At 35.8% G+C, this 25,337-nt stretch overlaps 1 protein-coding gene and 1 long non-coding RNA gene across 2 annotated transcripts in view; both read right to left on the bottom strand.

The window, feature by feature from the left end:
* The window catches only part of LOC106059109 (uncharacterized), a 132,189-nt gene that overhangs the window by 33,694 nt on the left and 73,158 nt on the right, over positions 1–25,337 (bottom strand). The window lies entirely within an intron of this gene.
* LOC129925191 (uncharacterized) lies at positions 5,035–13,163 on the bottom strand. The gene is made up of 2 exons (XR_008776980.1): positions 10,881–13,163; positions 5,035–5,547 (listed from the first exon to the last, which is right to left on the bottom strand). It is a non-coding gene; the product is annotated as an uncharacterized LOC129925191 (long non-coding RNA).

The raw sequence follows: 25,337 nt of genomic DNA, 5'->3' as shown, positions 1-25,337 counted from the left end.
ACCCCAACATCAACGTATTCATGGGAGACATTAAAGTCATCTGCCAAAATTGAGAAAAGTCTAAATGTGGCTCAACAAATATAGTTAAGACCGATTTTAGGAGTCAGTTGTAAAGATCGGGTCTCAAACAAGGAAATCTTATGCCGAACTGGGACTCGATCACTTCATGAAATTGTGACAGTGCGTCGCATGAGGTTTGCGTGACATGTTCTCCAACAGAATGAATTACGCATACAAAGAGTTGCGATGGCATGGATGCATTTTACAAGGAAAGCGCATACAGGGACCTTTATGGAAGACCTCAGAGCAGTGGACACCAGCTGGGAAGAGGCTTCAGAAGTTACCAGTGATAGATCTTTATGGTGACAGATTGCCGCCCAATCCGCCAAATGGCGAGGGAAGATCTAAGTCGAAGTCTAAGTAACCATCAAGTAAGTCCACTACGACATGAATCAAATAAAAATATTTTTTTTTAAATAATCGCAAACTTTCAGTTGGACACTTCTCTTCAAATTAAAACCAAAAAAGTTATAAAGCAAACAAACAATTTTCTGAGGATTTCTATTGACATGAAAGTTATCGACCAAAGACTGTTTTTCTTTTGTTAACAAGAAAAACACCAAGTATAGAAACAAATATGTCTCTATTAAATGAATTGTATCAATGTCTCACGCCAGAGGCACAGAGTCTCATTGATTGGCTTAGAAGGGTGAAGACAAAGACATTTCAGATTTAAAGTGCGTATGTTAATAATTATTATTGTTAAAGAAATCCATTGACCAGCGTCTACAGGTCAACGATAATTGGGAACATTTTAGAAGTACATTACAAAAGGACAGGTGTAGATTCTTCATGATAGTTTTTGCAACAAGATGATGTGGGGATATCATATAGTAATATCTCGTTATATAACATCTGTCCATTTATAACACCTGTCATCATATAGTAATATCTCGTTATATAACATCTGTCCATTTATAACACCTGTCATCATATAGTAATATCTCGTTATATAACATCTGTCCATTTATAACACCTGTCATCATATAGTAATATCTCGTTATATAACATCTGTCCATTTATAACACCTGTCATCATATAGTAATATCTCGTTATATAACATCTGTCCATTTATAACACCTGTCATCATATAATAATATCTCATTTATATACTTGAAATAAGATTTGGTGGCAATGTGATAGAGCTCTTGGATTCCAAACAGAGGATCTTGAGTTCGATTTACGATGAAGATTAGGAATCTGAGCTTCGGATTGATAGGACGCCTCTGAGTCCACCCAAGTCTAATTAGTACCTGACATTAGTCAGGAAACTTAATGCGGTTGTTCTGGCCTCATGACTTCCTGTTTTAACGTTGGTCATAGAAGCAAGGTTCTAAAAAGGAAACATTAAGTTGTACTTTTTAATACTTGAGCTAGATAGATATTTGTTTTGTTGCTGCGAACAGGAGCATAGTCGCTTCAACAATTACAGCCACAGTTTCTAACAATGACAAGGCACTACTGAAACTTTCAGCACTGGGTACCAGCCAATTTGAGAACCACTAGTCCACAGAGTGCACGTGAAAGCTTGAGGAGAGACACTGCAATAAATTATTAGAAAGTCACTTCGAGCCGTGAGCAGCTCCGACTTGCAAACTTAAAGGTTACCAGCGGGTTGGGTTTACAGCTCAAGTACCACCACTCAACTGCAAACATAGAGATAGAAAGAGAGAGACAGAGAGAGAGAGAGAGATAGAGAGAGAAAGAGACAGACAGAGAGAGAGAGAGAGAGAGAAAGAGGAAAAATAATCTTTTATTATTACGTTTCTAAAACAAGTGTCAGAACTAAAATATCAAATAGTAGGGCTACTAGTGGACACAAACTTTAGGAACCTTTTGAAATATAGTAGTTGAAATGGGATTAGCTTCAAGTAAATGTTACTCGTGAGACACAAAGTAAAGCTTATATTTAGTTTCTAGAAATTATCCGCTAAGAAGTGATATATATATATATATATATATATATATATATATATATATATAGTAAGAAGTGTTATATAATGAAAGATTTATATGTAACGAGAAGTGCTCTAAATTGAGAGGTGCTATATATTAAACAGAGCTATAAAATGTGAGGGACTATTTACAGATAGCTGATATACACTGAGATGTGCAATATAATTAGAGCTGCTATGCAATGAGAAATTACTATATACCAAGAGCCAGGTAGTATATACTAAGAGCCAGGTAGTATATACTAAGAGCCAGGTAGTATATACTAAGAGCCAGGTAGTATAATACTAAGAGCCAGGTAGTATATACTGAGAGTTGTTATATGATCAGAGGTGTCATATACTAAAAGTTGTCTTATACTGAAAGGTGCTATAGATGTGGGCGTCCTAAAAATCCCGAATTTGGAAATCCCATTCTTCATCTGGATTCGAACTCAGGATCCCTCCGTTTGGAATCCAAGAACCAACTAATCTGGCTTAAACACTTTCAGTCTACTAATCTAAAGTCAGGCAAGTCTAAATCACGCCAATGTCATGTTAAAGTCAAGTTTAAATTCAAATGTTTTTTCACCAATATAATCTTTGAAAAAAATAATCAGTTTATCTGTTGAGATAAAAGAATCAATTCTGAGTTTGCATAAATCTCTTTGCTACAATAAATCTCTCTTCTACCTATAAGTCTCTTTGCTACCTATTGCGGGGGCTCGAACTCAAATCCCAGTAGAGACGGAACATTTTTAAATTGAGTGTCAAACAGCAGCACGGAAGCCTTCTCTCATATACCCATCTCCTTCACATGTCCATAAAAGGGCTCGCACAAAGCATGCACGACAGACGCGATATAAGCAAAGTATTCAAGACAAACAAAATTAAAATAAATATTCACGTTTATAGTCTTGAACTTTAAATATAAATAAATATCAAAGTAAGACCAGGCGAAATGTAACATTTGACTATGGGGTACATAATGTTTAACAAGTTAAAAATATGTTGTTTTTTTTATTTTTGGTTCATTTTTGTTAAGAATTGAGTTCACTTTTATTGACCACTGCAGACTGAAACAAAAACCTTTCCATCGAAGAACATCTTGTTTCGGTGTGCTAGGCCATCATACCTCCTTTACAAGCAGAGGGGATGACAGTGGCTGGGGGCTCGAGATCATTAGGACATTCCAAAGATTCCATAAGGTCAGATGATGAACCAACAGGACGTGATGCCCTGCTAAATGGCATGAAAAAAAACGCAAGCTAAAAATCTATGGCCATATTACTAGGTCTTCGGGGCTTGCAAAGACCTTCATTCAGGGAACAGTACCAGGAAAAAGGAAGCAATGGGAATACAACATAAAAGAATAAACTGGCCTGCCATTCAAAGAGATTCTAACTAAGGCAAAGGGAGGGGTGGAGGAAGACGGTCGACCAGTCTTGCATGTTGGCATGATGGTGGCATGATGGTGGCTTGATGGTGGCATGATGGTGGCTTGATGGTGGCTTGATGGTGGCTTGATGGTGGCTTGATGGTGGCTTGATGGTGGCATGATGGTGGCTTGATGGTGGCTTGATGGTGGCTTGATGGTGGCTTGATGGTGGCTTGATGGTGGCTTGATGGTGGCTTGATGGTGGCTTGATGGTGGCTTGATGGTGGCTTGATGGTGGCATGATGGTGGCTTGATGGTGGCATGATGGTGGCTTGATGGTGGCTTGATGGTGGCTTGATGGTGGCATGATGGTGGCTTGATGGTGGCTTGATGGTGGCTTGATGGTGGCATGATGGTGGCTTGATGGTGGCATGATGGTGGCTTGATGGTGGCTTGATGGTGGCATGATGGTGGCTTGATGGTGGCATGATGGTGGCTTGATGGTGGCATGATGGTGCCCCAACGGTTCAAAAGACTAAGGGATAGGTAAAGGTAATATTACGAAATTACTTTCGCCAAAGGGAATGTAGGTTTTTTTAAAACATCTTAGATAAAAAAATGATTTCTTTGGACACATTACAAAGACACCTCAATAAATTAAATAGCCACTTTGAGCATTCACGACGAGATACTCAGGCGAAAGAAGGCTGACAAATAAATGGAGCTCACACCCTGAAAAAGATCGTCTACTACATCTAACCGCGACACAGGTAGGAGTATATCTAAGGTATGAACTAAAGTAAATGAGAAAAAAAAATCAAAACTTAAGTAATTTTTTTTTAAAATTAAAATATATACTTTCTGTTCTGAACATACAACTTTAATGAAACGCGAGGAAAATCAAGTTTCAAAACATAAGACAATGAATCTGATCGGTTCCCATGGTGCTATAATCTGATATCTGCTATTGTCTGTTCCTCGTGTGGTAATTGTAGATCAAGTAGGTGGACAATGACACTCTGACAATGTTAAATTAATTATTGGTCGGGACATGAAAAGACATTTAGAAGCCGAGTTTTGTTGGAGTAAACATTGACACGAAAAAAAACTGAACCCCCGAGACTAAAATATTATAGATATATATTGTTTGTTTTGTGACGGTACGCACCGCTACAGCGTACCGTCACCATTTTTCATTGTGGGGAAAAAATTGACTTTTCTTGTATTTGAACGTTTCCTATTAATTTATTAGTATTTCAAAGTTAGGCAATCCATACCTCAGTACCGGCACCTATTTTGTTTTACACAAAAAGCACTGTATATATATATGTCACTCATTTTGTCTTGAGAGGCAGTGAGTATCACCGTGTAAAACAATGGCTTTGGTTTCGTCTTGATACGGGGGCAGAATCTGGCGAGACTTATTAAGCCGTTTCTAGAGCGGCAGAGTATATATATATATATATATATATACATATATATATATATATATATATATATATATATATTGTGATGTTGCTAGTTCAGGCTGTCTTGAAGTCAACCAATTACTCTGCAATCGTTTGGGTGTAATTGTTCGGGTGTATTACGTGTAGTTGACCAACAACACAAACAAGAACTGGCACATCGATTGTAACAGGTGAAGAGATGTAGTCAACGATGATGAACAAGTTAATATATATTTATTATGATAAAAGGCCACAGTAGAAGTCTCTGTCACTAAACACGTCGTTACCCTGGAGTGTTCTATCGCTAACTGATTTTCCGGTCTCTAACCCAACATATCCCAAACGTCACTAGTCCCGTTCAATATGCGTCTACTATGGTGCGTCGCTAAATAACTAAAATAACTAACCTATATAAATAAGGTGTCTAACAGATTCCTCCCCCCCTTGAAAAAAAAATATGTCAATATTTTTCCACTACTGTCAAGTCTTACAAGGGCGTTTTCAATTTAAGGGGAAGACAACAAACATAAAATCTTGACATCTTCATCTTGACTTCTTCATCTTGACATTTTCATCTTGACTTGACAGTTCTTCATATTCAATGTCAATGTTCATAACAGTTCATAACATTCCAGAATCATCCTCCTTAGTACACAGTTCATCATAGAGGAAAATGTGGCATCCTATGGGCATGTCCTACACATCTCAAATGTTCTTCACTGGCAGTAATCTGATAAAATACAATATTTCAAAAAACAATTACAAACTTTATTTACACATTCAATACATTTTTTTTTCTTACCACCCTTTTATACGCTTTTGTCCATTTTTCTTTTATACTCACCCTTTTCCATAGAACTAACTTTCGTCAATGATATATGAAATGATTCACACAAAAAAAAATATCCATACTTACTTTTAAATGCTTAACATCAACTTTACTTATCTCCCTTTTCATAACATATAAATGGTGTCAATATATTAATATATATTACATACTCAATATAATCATAGTTTATTTACAGAAGTATTTCATTTCAATGTCATTCTAGACAATAGATCAGCTACAATATTCACAGATCCACTAATAGCTTTCACTTCAAATTTATATTCCTGTAGTGCTAAGAACCATCTATAAACACGACTGTTTTTCATGCTCTTTTGCTGTATATATTGAATAGGTTTATGATCAGTTAATAATATGAATTTCCTTCCTATTAAATAGCTCTCTAGCTTAGTAATTACCCATATTACAGCTAAGGCTTCTCTTTCAATGACACTATATTTTTTTTTTTCTGCCTCTGACAATTTTCTGCTTACATATAATATAGGATGTAAGTTATCATAGTTCTGCATTAAACAACCACCAATAGCATTACCAGATGCATCAGTTGTGACATAAAATATTTTGTCTTTATCAGGTAGTCTTAATATTAGTTCATGACTAAAAACATCTTTAATTCTGTCAATAGCTTTCACACATTCCTCATTACAAACTACTTTTTGAGGTTTTCCTTTTTTAAGTAAGTCATTTAGTGGATTCACTATTTCTGCTAAGTTTTTTATAAACTTTCTGTAATAATTTACTATTCCTAATATGCTTTTAATTTGTCTTTTTGTTGTAGGTATTTCAATATTAAGTACTTTCTTTATGTTATCTTCAATAGGGCTAATCATGTTGTTATTTACTTTATGTCCTAAGAAAATTATTTCCTCCAATCCTATTTCTACTTTTTCTGCTTGAATTGTAAGTCCACTTTCTTTTATTATTTTGAATACTTCTTTTACATCTACCAAATGTTCCTCCCAACTATTATTAAAAATACATATGTCATCCAAATAGCAAATAACATTTTCTTTGTTTCCAATTATCATGTTCATCATTCTATTAAATGTGGCAGGTGCATTTACTAATCCAAAACTCATATAATTCCATTGAAAAATACCATATGGTGTTACAAATGCTGTGTAAGGTTTTGCATTTTCTGTTAAAGGTATTTGCCAATAACCTTTAGTTAAATCTAATTTAGTAAAAAATTTTGCTCCATTTAATTTATGTAAAATATCCTCTATATTTGGCATTGGATATGGGTCAAATTCTGTGATGTTGTTAAGTTTCCTATAATCAATACATAACCTTATATCTCCATTCTTCTTTTTGGCTATCACAATTGGTGAAGCATAAGGAGATGTTGATGGTTCAATTATACCTGATTCTAGTAAATTGTCTATTTCTTTCTTTACTTTGTCTTGTAAATGTAGCGGTATTCTATATGGCTTAAGCTTGATAGGTTTTGTGTCTGTTACTTTAATGTCATGTTTAATAATATTAGTTTTTCCTGGTATACTGGAAAAAATTTCTTTGTATTCCTGTATTATTTTAGTTATATCTTTTGACTTTTCCTTAGTTAGATTATTAAGATTAATCTTTTGCCAAGTTTGATTCTCTTTTGTTTCTATTACAGGTATTTCCTTAATATCATTTTCATTATGATTTTCATTTGTTATTATCATCAAGCATTCTTCTCTTTCTGAAAATTTATTTTCTATTTCCTCCTGAATGTTTTGTATCAACTCATCTTCTCTATCATGATACAGTTTCAAATTATTTATGTGATATGTTTTAATTTTCCCATTTATTTCAATTTGATAATTCACATCACTAATTTGTTTTATCACCTTAAATGGACCTTTCCATTGTTTACCAATTTTATTTTTCAGGTCATTTATCAATATTAATACATTGTTTCCTACTTCTAGTGTTATCAATTGTCTTTTCTTATTTATATTCTCATGAGCACTTTGTTTGTACTTCTTATTGTTGTTATATGCTTGAGTCCATATTTCTTTCAATTCTGTTGTGATTGTTGTTTCACTGTCATTATTTAATTTATTCTCATTGCCTATTAGATTTTCTTTAAAAACATCTAATTCATCTCTGGGTTTTCTTCCATGTATTATTTCATATGGTGAAAATTGTGTTGCTTCATGGATGTTGTTTCTATGAGCAAATAGTACATAGTTAATGTAATGATCCCACTTGTTCTGATTATTCTGAATTATTTTTGTTAGTGATCTTTTTAATGATCCACCATATCGTTCACATAAACCGTTACTCTCCGGGTGGTAAACCGAAGAGTATATGTGTTGTATATTGTATTGTTTAGTCCATTTCTTAAATTGTTCTGACTTAAACTGAGATCCCTGATCACTCAATATAATTTTAGGTATACCATGTCTTGTAATTACTTTTTGAGTTATGGCATTAATGATATTTTCTGCACTTGTATTTGATAATGGGATTGCCTCTGGGTATCTACTAAACATGTCTATTACTGTTAAAATGTATTTGTTATTATTTTCAGTTTGAATTAAAGGACCTATTAAATCAATAGATACTTTCTGAAATGGTGCTGTAGGTTCATCCATTTCTTGAATAGGTGCTTTATTCACTAGGCTTTTGTTAGATCTCTTTTGACATATGTCACATGAGTTTATGTATTTGTTGATTGTTGCTTTCATTTTGGGCCAAAATACTTGTTTTGACAAATTCCTATAACATTTCTTTACTCCCCTATGTGCTGCTAAATTATTATCATGTGTCATGATTAAAACATCTTTCCAATATTTCTGTGGTAAGACAAGTTGTTTTATTTTCTTGTTATCCTTACTTGTTTGTCTAAATAATATTTTATTCTCTATACAAAATTTCTCCATTGGATTATTATTGTTTTTATCTAATATTCTTGAATAAATTTTCCCAATAATATTGTCATTCATTTGTTCTAATGCAAATGTGGGTGTTGTTTCTTTTTCACTTTGAGATATTTGTGTTTCAAGACTATTTTGTGTTTCATTTTCTATCTCTCTTTCCTTAACATCTGTATTTTCTATTTGTATTACATTACTGGTTTCTTTTTCTTTATCATTACTTATTACATTTATTGTATTTTCCTGTTTCTTACTTTGTTTATCCATTGATCTTGTTATTATCATACTTGTTATATTTTGTGTTTCTATGTTTTCATGATTTTGTCTTATGTTTTTGTATTTGTTTTGCCAGTCTTCTAATTCTTTTCTTGAACATTCTTTAACTCCTTTTATGTTTCCTACTAACATATCATATCTCATTTCTGGTATTGCAATGCCATCACAATAACCAGTGAAAAATGGAGTTTCAATGTATACCCTTATAGCTTTAAATTCCCTTACAGTGCCATCTGCTAATTCTACTTTCTTAGTAAACCCTTTATACCAATGAGGTTTGACAAATTTAGTTTTTACTGCCAAAGTGTTACAACCTGAATCTCTGATTAATTCCACTGGAATTCTATCTACAAACCCTGGGTACACTGCAAAATTGTTCCTATTTCCTTCCATGAAATATACCCTATCTGTACCTTTATTTTTGTATTCCCTACTGTAACTCCTATATCTATAATTTCCCTTGTCATTCCTATCTCTACTCCTATATCTATTGTTATTTTGTTCATTGTATCTATTTCTACTTCCAGACCTACTATTCCCTCTTCTACAGTTAGCTGCTATATGACCTTTTCCTTGACATTTAAAACAGGTTATTTCACTATATTTTCTATTTCCACTATTTGATCTGTTTCTATTTCTACTTCTATCAACATTTTCTTTGGTGTATCCTATTAAATCTACTTTGCTCTTATCCCTATCAGAAAATGGTTTATTTGGATAGGCATTTTTGTATACTCTCATTATTTCTGTTATTTCATCTATAGTTTTTGGGTTTCTTTCTCTAATAAAAGATTGTAACTGAGGATCACATTTATTTACAAAGTTGTCCACTAGAATAAAATTTTTTAATCCTTCATAAGAGTTATTCACTTTTTCTAATTTTACCCACTTATTGAAAAAATCCTTTTCCATATTAATGGTAGTTTGGGGTTCTATTCCTAATGATGGTATATTGTCAAAGTATTTCTTTCTAAAAGTTGTAGCATTATGACCATATGCATTTAATAACTCTCTTTTTAAAACCTGATAGCTATCATCAATATGATGGTCATGATTTTGGCATATTGTTAGAGCTTGACCATGAACAAAGTCTATCAGTATTTCAGACCATTCCTCTTCAGGCATATTAAATGTAGACATTTTTGCCTCATATCTTTTCAGGAAATCACCAATGTCATCCTTCTGTTCATCAAAACTTTGTATTTTTCTCTTTAGCCATGTCTGTGAATTAGGGTTGTCTCTTTGAGTGGTATAATTATTTGAGTTATTTGTGTTATTTCTTTGTTCAGTTTGGGCTCTGGCTTGTGCTGCGTCCAATCTCATCTTCTCCATTTTAGCTTCATGCTCTCTCTGCCTTTCTTGGTCTTCTTTTTGCTTTTCATATTCTTCCTTTCTGATCCTTTCTTGCCTCTCTATCTCTTGTCTTTGATGTTCTTCTTGTCTTTCTATCTCTTCTTTTTCCCTTCTTATTTTATCTTGACGTTCCATTTCTTCCCTCACAACTTGCTGTACATAAGCGGCTAAGTCTTTTCCTTTTAACTCCATGGCCTTTCCATCCTGCATAGCTGTTTCCTTAACCTCCTTAAGGTCCACATATGATGATGTAGCCATTGTGTTTTATATTTTATATATATTTTTACTTAGCCTATATTGGTTATGGCTATACTTTAAAAGTTTTTACACACTTTTATACCAGTTTTAAGTGTTATGTCTCTATCTATAGATTTAGTAAATGTGTAAATCTAGTCTGAGTTATTATGGTTATATTCAAATCTGTATATTAGGTCCAGTATTACACACAAATTTAAATCTAGTATATTATAGTATGTATAATAATACTATTTAGATCTATAGTTATCAAGAGCACTATGACTTTTAGATCTAGTATGAATAACTATGATCAATTTTAAAATCTGGTATGACTGAAGTCACAGTGAAGTGTTTAGAGTAAATTCAAAGACTGTCTAGAGTCTAGATCTAGATTAGATTATGGTTCTATTTAACCATACGAAACAAATATGTGTATACAATGTCAAATATATCTTCAACAAGATACATATATCTAGAATGTACTACCTTCATTCATTTTTCAATTAATAATATTTCAAATTAGAGTCTAGATGATTAAATTGTACCAAAGAGATGTACAACAATTTGCAGATCTAAATTTAGCCAGACGATAGTGTTTGACTACATAGCCAGTTTCGGCATTATTCTCATGGCAAAATCATATTTGATTTTAACCGCTCAAACTAAAATTATTTTAGTCTGATTCACAGTAAAAGAATCCTACCCGCACTTTCTATCATTAAGTGAAAAAAATTACAGATCTAATTAAATTAATAAAAATAAATAATTTAAAATAATATAAACAAATGAAATAATTAAATGAGACTATCACTATGGGTTGGGATGTGACAATATGGCACACAATGATAACGTCACGAAGTAACCAGGCAACAACGGATATGACGTTTACACAAACAAAACAAATTACAACCCTAAACGTATAATATAGCTTTTCATCTAAATTACGTCTTCTACCCCGACGGGTTTTAAGGCGCACCACCTGATTTTACTCAGGCTAACGTACCAAATTTAGACAAAATCTATTTCTAAGGGCAATCTAAACATACACTAATAAGAAAAATGGCACTTAGCTTTTGATAAGAAAGATCCCTTTGTTCGGACTCCCGAATATGTTAGATCACAACAAATTCCACTGCCTCTCTTCCAGTTCTGACTCTGCTCTCCGGTGCTACCAGTATCCCACGTAATGCCACAGATGTCCTGATATGCCACAGCAAAATGTTCTAGTTTCTTCGACGACTGTTGATGACCGTATGTGTAGTTCCGACGACTTTGTGTACACAGTTACTGACGAATAGGTTAACGGTTCTTCTGGCGATGACTTGACTTGTGTAGACGACTACTGACAAATAACAGTCTCTTGACGGCAACTTGATCTGGACGACTGACGAATAACGAATTTCTTGACGATGACTTGATCTGGGCTGACGAATAACGGCTTTCTTGACGATGACTTGATCTGGGCTGACGAATAACGACTTTCTCGACGATGACTTGATCTGGGCTGACGAATAACGGTTCTCTAAAATAGTTCACTGCTTCTGCTGCTACTCTGGTAGTACGACGAAGTTTGCTGTTGTACTCTGCTTCACTAGACCAAACTGTCCAATGTAGACTAGGTGAGACCAAGGTCACCTCCGACGACGTTCCGTTATACGACTAACGGTTTTCAACGAAATTAAGTGGATGTAGCTATTTCCACAACAATATCAGCACGTCTAGATATGGTCTAGACCGACGAATACTAGATAGATCAATGTTCAGTACTGATAAAGATTACTTCACTAACCTTCCAAAGGTTAAACACAGTGACCGTTATAAACGTGGCAAGCAACCGGTTCAATGAGCAAACTGCTCCACAAGAATCTCTCCAAGGGTAAGACGACAGAGCGATTTCGATTTAGTTAGCTACCAAACTTGTAGTACTCACAATACTTCTGACAGCGGGCAAACTGTCCTTCTCGAAACTGACGAGGTAAAACTTGATACTCAATGTGGCTCCTATGACGAAGAAAAAATATGTCCAACAGGTTCACTAACGATCCCTCACTCGTTATGAATGAACGGTTTCTCTGGTTGTAGGTCGATTCAGCATATGAAGATCAGGCTTTGATAATATACTGGTTAAGCAGACCAGACGTTGCGATGATTACGGTCCTGACGAAGGTCACCCTGAGTTAACGGCTCGTTGAACGTGCGATCAAACAGGCGACGACTGTATGTAGATCCAGAACAAAGTCACTCTGCGATGCTGCTGTGTTCAGCCGTACTCCGATGAAATCTTATAACTTCGAGTGCACGACCCTCACCTGAGTAAACGTTCTGCTTCGAGGTCCGGTTCGATGTTCGTCGGGCTTCGAGGTTCGGGGTCGCCACTGTGATGTTGCTAGTTCAGGCTGTCTTGAAGTCAACCAATTACTCTGCAATCGTTTGGGTGTAATTGTTCGGGTGTATTACGTGTAGTTGACCAACAACACAAACAAGAACTGGCACATCGATTGTAACAGGTGAAGAGATGTAGTCAACGATGATGAACAAGTTAATATATATTTATTATGATAAAAGGCCACAGTAGAAGTCTCTGTCACTAAACACGTCGTTACCCTGGAGTGTTCTATCGCTAACTGATTTTCCGGTCTCTAACCCAACATATCCCAAACGTCACTAGTCCCGTTCAATATGCGTCTACTATGGTGCGTCGCTAAATAACTAAAATAACTAACCTATATAAATAAGGTGTCTAACAATATATATATATATATATATATATATATATATATATATGTGTGTGTGTGTGTGTATAGAACTTTGTTATTTCTAGCGCATAATGATATCTAGATGGTAGAGCGCACGACCTAGTGGAATGAACAAATAGAAAGAATAAAGTAAGTCTTGGATACTTCTCGGCCTTTACCATATGACTACGTTTCCCCTACTGCAACAGCTGGGATACAAACCAACGTTTAAATCATGGAGATGTGTTTTGATTGGAATGAGCAATCCCAGTTAAGCGGACAGCAAAACTAGCCATAACAAATAGTTTGCTACACTTTTGTTAATAGCCCATTTAATTAATCAACTTAGTATTTAAAATTTTAGAATTAAATTGTACTTTGAAAACTAGACACTTTACCATTGGCACGGACACATTGTGTACAAATATTTTGTTTATTTTTACTACTGCATTTTCCAGTGAGGAATTAGGTCTAAGGTTCTTCTGTCTAATTGGTTCTGTCTGTGCAACAAAAGAAAGATAATTATTATGAGAAGCCATTAAGATCTTATAGTGTATAATTCTAATAATGAATCCAATTATCACATTTATTGCATCCCTATGTTTATTAATGGTAACCCAAATCATCATTTCTATGATCACACAGTCTTGTAGTCTCTAATGGTCTCTAATGCATGCAACTGTTTAGTTATGAATCGAGCATAACAGCATTAAATTATATTACCATTATATTAGATTAATCATTTTTTTTATAATAGTTCATTGTTATAATTTTGTCAATATTTTCCTAAAGAAAAGTCTTTTATTTTATTCATTGGAGTTGTAGTTGGGGGGGGGGGGGATGGCGGGTTGTACAAAGGTTAAGGTTTTAATGGTAGATTAAAAAAAAAAACGCTTGTCATTCAAAACCAAGGGATCTCAAGATCGAATCCTCATAAAGGTTAAGATTTAGAATTTCGAGATCCTAAGGACTGTAATGATGCTGACATTAGTCGCGTGGAAAATAAACTTTATAACCGTCAGTTTAACATTGTATTGGCCGAATGACAGTCTAGATATCAGTCTGTAAGTCAGAGTTTCTCACACTGGGAAGCCTGCCACCATAGGAGGGGGAAGTGGTTGCAACGTCCTCTGAAAAGGGGGGGGGGGGTCCATGTGAAGACAAAGGAGCGGGGAAAGAAAGAAAAGCAGATCAATTTACTTATCATCGGGCAAAAAAAAATTACCAAGTAAAATGATATTATGTTTAAAAAATTAAAATGTTTTATGTAAGAGGTGTCGTTTCAATTCAGAATAAGGAGCTTTTCAAATGTCTACCAATATCGCCAGCGGCGTAAGCGACAATATCGACTTACAAAGTTTTGAGGTAGACATTTGAAAACGTTTCCGCTAACATGATTCTTCTCGACTTTTCTTCATTTTTTTTGTAATAGCTCGAGGCGAGACGTCTGAGATTAATACGAGGAGGATCTTAAGATGTCTACAAGACAGACGTGCGACATATGTACCAGGACTTACCCACTAGTGGATTCAGAACTTTGGAGTGAGGGGGCGATTTTTTTTTTAAACCCTAACCCTAACGCCCAGTAAACCCTAACCCTATGCATAAACTTGCGTACAGCATATATATATATATATATATATATATATATATATATATATATATATATATATATATATATATATATATTGTTATAAAACTGGTGGTGGCACAGATGGGGGTAGTGGTGTGTGTGTGTAGTCAGCCGACGCAAATCGCCCCAGGCCAGCGCTAGACGAGCGGTCAACCGTGACGAGTTACGACGATCGGCCGAGACGAGTGTCAACATGATGGTTCGGGAAGGATCGACGTCGTGAACAGAGCTCAGGAGTGTCACGAGGGATGTAGTCATCTGACCACCCAGAATGGTCGAGCGACGTTCTGTCCGGTTCTAGAAGGCTAGCAGGGACCCTATATAAAGAGCGAAGGTATCAGAGACCAGTCAGTCACAACTTCCCGATCTACAGTTCGTTACAACGGCTCAGTACAAGTCCGAGACGAGACAGACAGAACAGTGCAAGAGTTGATACGGCGGAGAGATATTTGTACAGTCTTGTGTTACGTGCTGCCAATTGTACAGTATTGACTGTTATTTATTGACATTAAACTATAACGTTATTTTCAAGCCCAGAGTTGTGAAGTTCTTTAAGTTGGTGGTGTCGTTTGGTGCAATGTGCAGCGAGCCTGGATAGGGAGATTCGTAACAATATATTGCTATAACCCTATTGGCGGACTGAAAGGGTTAATGTTTGTGAGGCCTACTGACACACATGATTCAGGCCAATCACACAGGTCAAGGGCTGGTGAACAAGGGACATTACTGCTAATGCACGAAATATGACCAAAGTTATGGTCATGTGACCAGAAAGCCTTTACAGACGAGAGACAGTGTGTGTTAGAAAAGGACAGTTTGAGTCCAGGACAGCAAGCAGTAAGGACTGTGTGCTACGAATTGAGACCTCGAAAATGTATCTATACTAGCTAGAGAGACTTGTAGTGATTAGTTAGGCAGTTCTGTTGTGTAACAAAGCTATTGAAGTTAGTGTAGCCAATTGTGTTTATAGGCTGTTGTTGATGTAATTGTAAATAAACCGCCACCTTTTTTATTGAAGCTCTTGTTGTCAAGTTGATGTTTTAGATGTGCTGTGTTGTTGGGCAGTGTTTGCAGAAGGCCTGATTGAGTAGAAAGTAACAATATATATTCATATATATATATATGAGAATTAAAAAAAAGCATTTTTTCTCAACCTTCGGCAAAAAAACAAACCAACCAAAAAGAGTCATGTTGAGGCCTTTCTCTTGCATTCTGGGGGGTCTGGGGGAACACTACAAGCAGGGCTGGTCTTAGGCCACTGCAACCTATGCGGTCGCAGTGGGCCCCGCGCTTTCATAGGCCCCGCTCTAATTCTATTGGTAATTATTAAATTGCAAAATATATTACGAAAAATTCCTGGAAACGTCCTGCATTTATTAAAATCTCCTGAAAACTCATAGAAATCCCCTGAAAAATAGACAAAATTGTCAAATGTGAGTGTCATTTATTACGGAAAAAGCCAATCCTAAGAGCGATTGTCAGCTTTCATGTAATAAAATGTAATAATCGGACGAATTTTCACCTAAACCGAACGTTGTAATACCTTATTTACTTTTATAGTCACTGGCATAGTTACAAGGTTCGTAAAGTAAAGTTGATTTGATCGCAATTTTATACTTAGTATATAATAAATACAATGCAAGGTCGAATTTTTTTTTTTCAAATACAAAATCTTAATTTTTACTTATTATCCTTATTCCCACCCAGAATAGGCCCCGCGCAATCAGTTTCGCATAGGACCCCGCAATTGTTAGGACCTGCCCTGACCACAAGCTTCCCCAGTGGGTTTTGACCCAAAAAGCGTTTTCTAGCATTTGTCACTGCAGAAACGCATTCTCCTAACATCTACATCTCATTATTTATCAGTGTGGTTTTGGGCGCCAACAGTACTTTCTTGCATTCTTCACTGCAGTAACGCATTCTCTTGACGTTACAGCTCACTATTCATCAGTGAGTCCCCGACGCCAAAAGTGTTTTTTTGCATTCTTCACTGAAGAAACGCATTCTCCTGACCTAAAGCCCATTATTAATCTAACGATTTTCCTATACATTTTATAGTTAATGTATAATTGTATATTGTTGGAAACAAAATTCCATAACAGGAAAACTTTAGTTTGATTTATTTTTTATTTTTCAAAGTATCTAAAAAAAAAATTGAAATTTTGAACTAGGTCTAGATCTAGATTCAATTTCAGTTTTGAAAAGCTATCGCGTTCTTGAAAGGACTACAGCGTTCGGGAATTTCCTAATGTAAGGCATTATTGGTTCAAAAGTTTTAAAAAAATTAAGAATAAGTTTACGCACCGCTGCTAATGAACATGAAGTTTTGGTGACGCAATAAACCTTTTTCCCAATGTAATCTACATTAATGCAAAATAAACTCTCTATAAGAAATATTGAACCAATTTTGGCGTTCTGAAGACAAGCCTATTATAAATTGTACAAAAGAGGTATTGTCTTTTAAAAAAAAAAAAGTATTGTTTTTTGATGCTTTTCTTGTTCATTGTCAAACCACTACTTAAAAAGTAATGTAAAAAATATTTTTTTTTTTCCACTGAGCAGATAATAAAAATTTCGACAGGGTTAAAGGTCACAGCTTTAAAAATAGTTTTTCTTTTTTTCCTTTTAGATTTTTCTTTAGGACCGTAAAATGATGTTAGTCCGGTATTGTTAGGTCGGTAATGATGCTGAAAAAACATCCCCCTGGGTGGGCCCTCCTGGGAGTTGCCGTCAACAGCATCGTGAATGACGGGCTGAGGGCTAAGTAGGTCAATGGGCTGACACCAGAGTTAGAACAGGCCCGACTTCACACCTCGTGCTTCCCCATCTCCATAGAAACCGTTTAACTGAATGTTTTTGCTTTTTAAAAAAATCACAAATTTGCTACTTCCGTTTCTGTTTTTGTCTATTCGGAAAGCTGGCCCATGTTTCCGGTGATAGAGAGGGAGGGAGTCATGTCTGTCTAGGTATTAAGTTAGAGGCGGACTTGAGATTAGCCAAAAAGCTAACCATTGTTGAAACAGAGGTTCTGGTTGGTTGTAATAGAGAGACGCGGGATGTCATTAAATGTAAACTTTAGCGACATTCAGAGGTTATTACGACATTAAGCTGGGAAGTGCGCAAGAGAATTAGGGACGGAGAGAGTTAACAGAAAGATGGAGAACTAAGCACTGTGACAGCACGGAGAGAGTTAATTGAATGAACGGAGAACTAAGCACTGTGACAGCACGGAGAGAGTTAACAGAAAGATTTAGAACTAAGCACTGTGACATCACGGAGAGAGTTAATAGAAAGATGGAGAACTAAGCACTGTGACTGCACCGAGAGAGTTAATAGAAAGATGGAGAACTAAGCACTGTGACAGCACGGAGAGAGTTAATTGAAAGATGGAGAACTAAGCACTGTGACAGCACCGAGAGAGTTAATAGAAAGATGGAGAACTAAGCACTGTGACTTCACGGAGAGAGTTAATAGCAGGGAAAGTTAAAAGAGATATGTGCCGGTGGAGAAGAGAGAGATAGAAGAGAGAGATAGAGAAGAGGCAGAAAATGAAGAATGTGTAGAACAAAAGAGATAGTTACAGTGTGAGAAGAAAGTTTCCAAGAGAGAGATTAGGAAATCGAAAGTGTAATAGATTTATAGGCAGAGACAGAGAGATTGCGAAAGAAATATAGAGAGAGGGAGACAGACAGAGAGAAACACAGAGTGACAGACAGGCAGACATAGATAGAGAGACAGAGAGAGGCAGAGAGAGAGAGAAATACAGTGTGACAGACAGGCAGACAGAGATAGAGATACAGAGAGAGAGAGAGAGAGAGACAGAGAGAAATAGAGTGACAGACAGAGTTAGAGAGACAGAGAGAGAGAGAGAAATAGGCAGACAGAGATAGAGATACAGAGAGAGAGAGAGAGAGAGACAGAGAGAAACACAGAGTGACAGACAGAGTTAGAGAGACAGAGAGAGAGAGAAATAGGCAGACAGAGATAGAGATACAGAGAGAGTAAGAGAGAGAGAGACAGAGAGAAACACAGAGTGACAGACAGAGTTACAGAGACAGAGAGAGAGAGAAATAGGCAGACAGAGATAGAGATACAGAGAGAGAGAGACAGACAGACAGAGAGAAACACAGAGTGACAGACAGAGTTAGAGAGACAGAGACAGAAAGAAATAGGCAGACAGAGACAGACAGAGAGAAAGAGAGAGTAACAGGCAGACAGAGAAAGAAAGAAATTCAGAGATAGAGAGACAGAGAGAGAGAGAGAGAGAGAGAGAGAGACATGGAGAGAGAGACACACACAGACAGCGAGAGACAGAGATAGACGGAGAGAGAATAATCATTTAGAAAAGAAAGAATAAGCCAAGACAAAAAATAACAGAATTAGGGTGAAGGAAAGAGAGACTGACAAAAGAAACATTGACAAAGAGGTTAAGCGGAAGATAAAGAAAACAAATATTTGAGTTTTAGACATAGAGAATGTCAACAAATAATTACTAACGCATTTGAAATCAGCGAGTTTGAAAGTAAAGAAAGACAGAAAGTAAAATTGAGCAAACTAAGACTGTGACTAGCCGGACTGTATTAGTTGGTCATGAATGGTAAATGTCATGTTCATATAGTTAATGACCCTAAACCAAGCCATATATATATATATTGTTATAAATGAATTAGTGGACTTGATGGAGTGGCCGTATGTGACCTGCCCACACACGTGACAGTTTCTTGCGAGTGTCACGCCTAATTGCCTGAAGAAGAACGGCAGTTTGAGAAGTCACTGTTATGACGCTTGTCTATGGCCTGACCTTCTCAAAGGGACTGGTGGCAAGCCCATGGTGTTTTCCCGGGTTTCTAGAAGGTTCAAGTGAAAGGAGAGTTACGTACATGAAAGAACGGGAAAAAAACTCATTTGATCGTTATGATGTTTTGAAACATTATCTTTTAAAATTAAATTTGCTCTTGACAATCTTTATATTGGACCTTCGTCACCGTGTTTTTGGTCCGCATGAAGTCCATAGTCATGAAAGACATTAAGAAATAAAGAGACGCCCAAAAACACTTTGCGCCCCGTCTTCTATAGACCCTATCATTTAGCATTAGATCTGTACTTTAAGTGAGCTTATACATTCGCTTAACCATTTTCTTTGTACAGTAAATGGGATTTGGGACGGTATAAAAATGTTCCCTTTTCTTTTTAAATGTATCATTCATTAGTTATTAAGAGTGAACTATTTTTTTTAGTTTCCCCTTTCAGACCTTGCGATCTATGGGTCAGATGATGTAAAGGTCATCTTTTTTCTATTGCCCACGGTTAACGAGGGTGTCATGTGGCCAGCAAAACGACGAACCGCCTTTAGTTTTCCCCATCTGTTGTCAGGTACCCAGAGGCGCCCTAAAGATCCTAAAATTATAAATGCCTGTCTTCACCAGCATTCGTACTCCGGACCCCCGGTTCGGAAGCCAAGCGCTTTACCACACAGCCATCAGTGAAATAATCGCTTTTATGAAAAATGTTGTTTCACATGGTAAGAGTTAAATGTGAAAAAACTGGGCCGGCGTTAGATAATTGGAGGCCCTAGTAAATTTGGTGGCCCCGAAAAATAAAACAAATTAAAAATAAACAGCGAAAAAATAACATACTGCAACTTATTTAAAACCTAGGGTACTCCAGCACTTACACCGCCCACAAGTCTCACTATTTCTTCTATAAAAAAATGTTTAATATTCCCCTGCTACTTGGCCTTTGCCTAAGACCGGCCCTGAACTTGGGATGACTTTTGGTACACTTAGCTCAATGGAAACAAATTAGTCTCGACACACACTTAAATCTATTCATCATTGATGACAAACAAAAATATTTTTTCAAGTAGTAAATAAATCCTTTTTGCGTTCACGTAAATTCAAAGAGATAACCCCAAACAACAAATAAATCAATAAAATTCGGATGTATGCAGTGATGTGAGAATAACAATATAGCCGAGGCACCGCTGCTCAAAAATATCGTCTGCTAATATTGAACGCCAGATTGATTTCCCTTTATTTGTTCAAATGTAAAATCAATTCAACGCACACGCTCTCTAACAAAATCAACCAAAAAATACACGAATATTATAGTGCATCACGGTTTGATTTTTTGTTTTATAAGAGATACAGAAACGTTTTAATGGAGATAAGAGACAAACGCTTAAAATATTTTAGGAATTCGTTACATTCCGAAATGTTACATGATACTATTGAAAAAGATCATTTTCTACACTGTGTTGATTATTATTATTAACGGACATGGTTTAAAATAAAGTGACGCTCGATAAAACGTGTATATTATCTATTTCTTATTTTAGTGTATGGATGGGGGTGGGGTGTGATGGCTGAGTGGTACAGCGACACGCTACCGAATCGAGGGGTCATTAGTTCAAATTTCGGTGAAGACCTGAATTTTCAACTTCGAGATTTCTAGGTACACCCTGAATCCAAATAATTCTAACGGAAACAAATCATACGTTGGGGATGTATATACGGTTGGTGGTTGTGCTGGCCACATAAAACCCTCGTTAAACGTCAGCCATAGAAAAAGATGATCTAAACATAGATCCAAAATTATTGGAGAAACAGGCTGAAACAGCAGTTTTACTTTCCATCTAGCAAGACCGTTTTGGGGAGCACTGTAAAGTCCACTATCAGGGTCCAGGACAAAGCCCCGGAGACAATCATTTATAAATTCTTTATCCAAGCGTCTACAATTCCTTTTTCTTTTCTCGTTGTAAAAAGATCGCAAGTCAAAAGGTTTAACTAAAATTGGGCAGGGATGGACCGATATTGAAATGTTTCTTTCAATCACCCTTCCCCCATTATTCACCATAGTAAAGAAAAGCAGGTAAAAGTAAGTGCAATAAAGAATGAGGCAGCACTGACCAGATGCGTTTCACTGCGCTCTGAACCTTTAAAAAGGAAATTCTCCTGGAGTCTACAACTCACTTTTCCTCATTGTAAGAAGAGCGCATGAAATAAACATTAAATGAAAATGAGGCGGGACTGGCCGGTAAGTAGTTTCCACCAATCAGAGCTGAGAAATTCTTTTTCCTTTCGTGTCTAGAGTGCACTTCTAAACCTAGTAAAATAAAAAAAGATAACAAATTAACTCTAATAAAGGAGACAGCTTGGTGAATACTATTACACGAGGGATGTTCGAGTTACGTACTTATTGTGAGCGTCGTACTATCTTCATGGTAAGTAAACGTAACACATCTTGTCCATGACCTTTTTTTTGTGTCACACGAAACTTAATATAATGATGTACGATAGTCGGGTAAAACTCCGCGTTATGACACAACAAAAGAAGTCGAGAAGAATCTTGTTTGCGGAGACCTTTTCAAATGTCTGTTTTCAAAACCTTCTGTCTATATTGTTTGCGGAGACCTTTTCAAATGTCTGTTTTCAAAACCTTCTGTCTATATTGTTTACGGAGACCTTTTCAAATGTCTGTTTTCAAAACCTTCTGTCTATATTGCTAAAGAAGCATTTCACGAAAACGGTTAACATTTATTAAGATCTTACTTAAAAGATGAAACTATCTCTCTTACTAAATTAAAATATACATTTTAATTTGTGAAACTTTGGTTATAATGTTAATTCGTGCTGCGCATGGGTGCCCTACTCAGCGTGGCTGCCGAACAAAAAGTAGTCCCTCAACACTGTCCATAATGACATTCCCAAGATCATTACAATTTGTAATTCGGTCTTTGTATCTCTAAACTTATACAGTTAACAAACAAAAAAAGCTTTGTGCTGAATAACAAAAACTGTTAAAAAAACTGTCAATAAGTAAGCTCCCCTTTCAGCCTTTGCGATCTATAGGGCAGATGACGTTAAGATCATCTGTTTCAGTGGACCACGGTTAATGAGGGTGTCATGTGGCCACGACAAAGACCACCCGCCTTTACTTTTCCCAACCATTGTCAGATAACCATCAGAGTTGGGTGGACTCAGGATGCCCTAAAAATATCGAAATTCAAAACCCAATCTTCACAGGGATTCGAGCCTAGGGCCCGTCGGTTCGTAAACCAAGCGCTCTACCACTCAGCCACCCCTCCCATCAGACTAAAGTGTTTGCTTTTCAAAAGAATTGCGATTTTCTACAACTTTGATTTAAAAATAAAAACCAAACGAGACTTTCTGTCTCATGATTCAATTGGTCCCATCTTAACCCCCCCCCCCCAAACTGTTGTTTAAAAACAGTTTAAGAATGTATTACAGAAATGTTAATAGAAAAGCCTCATCACTAGCAAAACGTTTTGCCCGCGCGCAATTTTTCTGGCCATTTTTTCCCCTCTCGTCTGGGCAACAATTCTGTCCAGATTTTTCTGCCCCGTTAGCGCTCTATTAACTTTTCGCTTAACCCTGAAAACCCTGCCAACTTGTCATATTTCTTTTGGGGAGTTGGCCGGCTTCTTGAACTCGACTATAGTTGTCAAAGTTTAACTTGGATCATTTCTTTGTGTTTGCTTTAAAGAATGGCACAGATCTGTGCAAGAACTAAATACAATCTCATTTCACATCTCTCCTTCTTGACTTTGTCACGTCCTGCAAGAACTAAATACAATCTCATTTCACATCTCTCCTTCTTGTCTTTGTCACGTCCTGCAAGAACTAAATACAATCTCATTTCACATCTCTCCTTCTTGTCTTTGTCACGTCCTGCAAGAACTAAATACAATCTCATTTCACATCTCTCCTTCTTGACTTTGTCACGTCCTAATTAAAAAAAACATGAAAGATTTATATTCTAAGACCAAGTGTAGAGACGCACTTAAGACGACCGCTAGTGAACGCACATATGTAACGGTATGAATTCAAAGCGAGACTGTAGCTTAGATATATAAATAGACAGTTGATGCTATGCATTCATCGAATGAATATCTTCAATGTTATAGTGAATGAGACTAGACCCTTCACGTTCTGAATCAAACATTCGTACTAAATCTACGACAGATGGTCTATTTACTGTCACTTCAATCTTGTCTATGTCTTCACCTGTACGCCTGTCTATATGAACTCAGCCAAAGTAATACTACACGCACAGACATACGCAAGCAATCTTCTGGTCAATACAAACTCCACAGACACCGATGAGACATACCACACCAGATAGGCAAGTCATTATTTTCATCAGTGTGTGTCCTCACTTGCACTGTGTTGACAAATATGTTTATTTTAATATAAAATTATTTTTGTATTTAAATTTATTTTGTCGGGATCACAAATCGATAAACATAAACAATGAAAAAAAAATGATTTCACCATAGACTTATATCTACTACTAGACTGGAAACCGGAAATAAATTCTTATCCACGACTGATCGATCGGGAACATTTTGTAGAAAGTTGGATCAAGGTGTTGTTTTGTCAAGTAGTTCAAAGAAGTCAAGTTGTTGTTTTTTTTCAACCCTAACCTATGTAACATATCATTTTATTTTTTAGATCTAGATCTAGTAATTGATTATCAAAAATACAAAAAAAAAAAACACAATTTAGTGATGCATTAAGTGTTTTGATTAAGAAGATTATGTATCTTAAAATTACAAAATAATAATTATGAGACGAGATTACTCTAATTTTTGATGTTCATTTACTAGATCTAGATCTAAAAATTAAATTATATGTTACATAGGTTAGGGTTGAAAAAAAATAGCCTTTCCTTCTTATAACTACTTTACAAAACAACGCCTTGATCCAACTTTATAAAAAAATTTTCACGACATTTTTTGTAGTGTTAAAAAGTTTCCATGTCCAGTCTAGATATAGTATATATTAGTCTATGGATTTCACATTTCGGGTTGTTAAAAAAATGCAAACTGTTTCTTTTGTCTTTTGTAATATTTTCAGAAACAAATGTCAAAGATATTTTGTTTCTTCTAGAAATCAATTTCCACTTTAGATTTAAAAAAATAGACTTTACTGCCTTAAGTCCAATGGCTAACCCATTATCAAATTATTTAAAATTGTAATCATTACAAATAGACAACAAATTCATATCAAATAGTACAAACATTAATGAAAAGCAAAATTTAGATACATATTAGTTCAAGAAAGAGTGCGTCTTACTTTGCATGGAGGTGGACATGCGTAAAAGATATATTTTAAAATAATCACTATTGGGAAAATAATCTATAGGATAGATCCTTTGAGTCCTATAGATTTAATATATTCAATAAAAACATAGTGTTGTCTCGCAAACGAGTTTAGGTGCAAAATTCCAGGTCGTAGAAATTATAAAAACTTGTCAAAATAAATTATTCAGATTAGTTTTACACTCCGTCTGTCTGTCTGTCTGTTTGTTTATCTGGTACAATATTTGTACACGTTTTTTGTCCCACACTCAATCTCGGATCTAGCTCAATAGTAGCACAATTAGTTCTTGTACCTGACAAATCAAGACTCAGTAAAAAAAACAAAAACAATTATTATTCATTAATTTGTTTTGAAAGATATTGAACTTGACAGAAAACTCTTATAACCTGAAATAGTCCCCTTTATACTTTGTGTTGAGAATTATGTTGTTGCGTAAAAGTTGGAAATTAAC

The sequence above is a fragment of the Biomphalaria glabrata genome, chromosome 3 (assembly GCF_947242115.1).
Source record: "Biomphalaria glabrata chromosome 3, xgBioGlab47.1, whole genome shotgun sequence".
NCBI classification, from domain to species: domain Eukaryota; kingdom Metazoa; phylum Mollusca; class Gastropoda; family Planorbidae; genus Biomphalaria; species Biomphalaria glabrata.
This window is presented reverse-complemented; position numbering and strand designations above follow the sequence as displayed.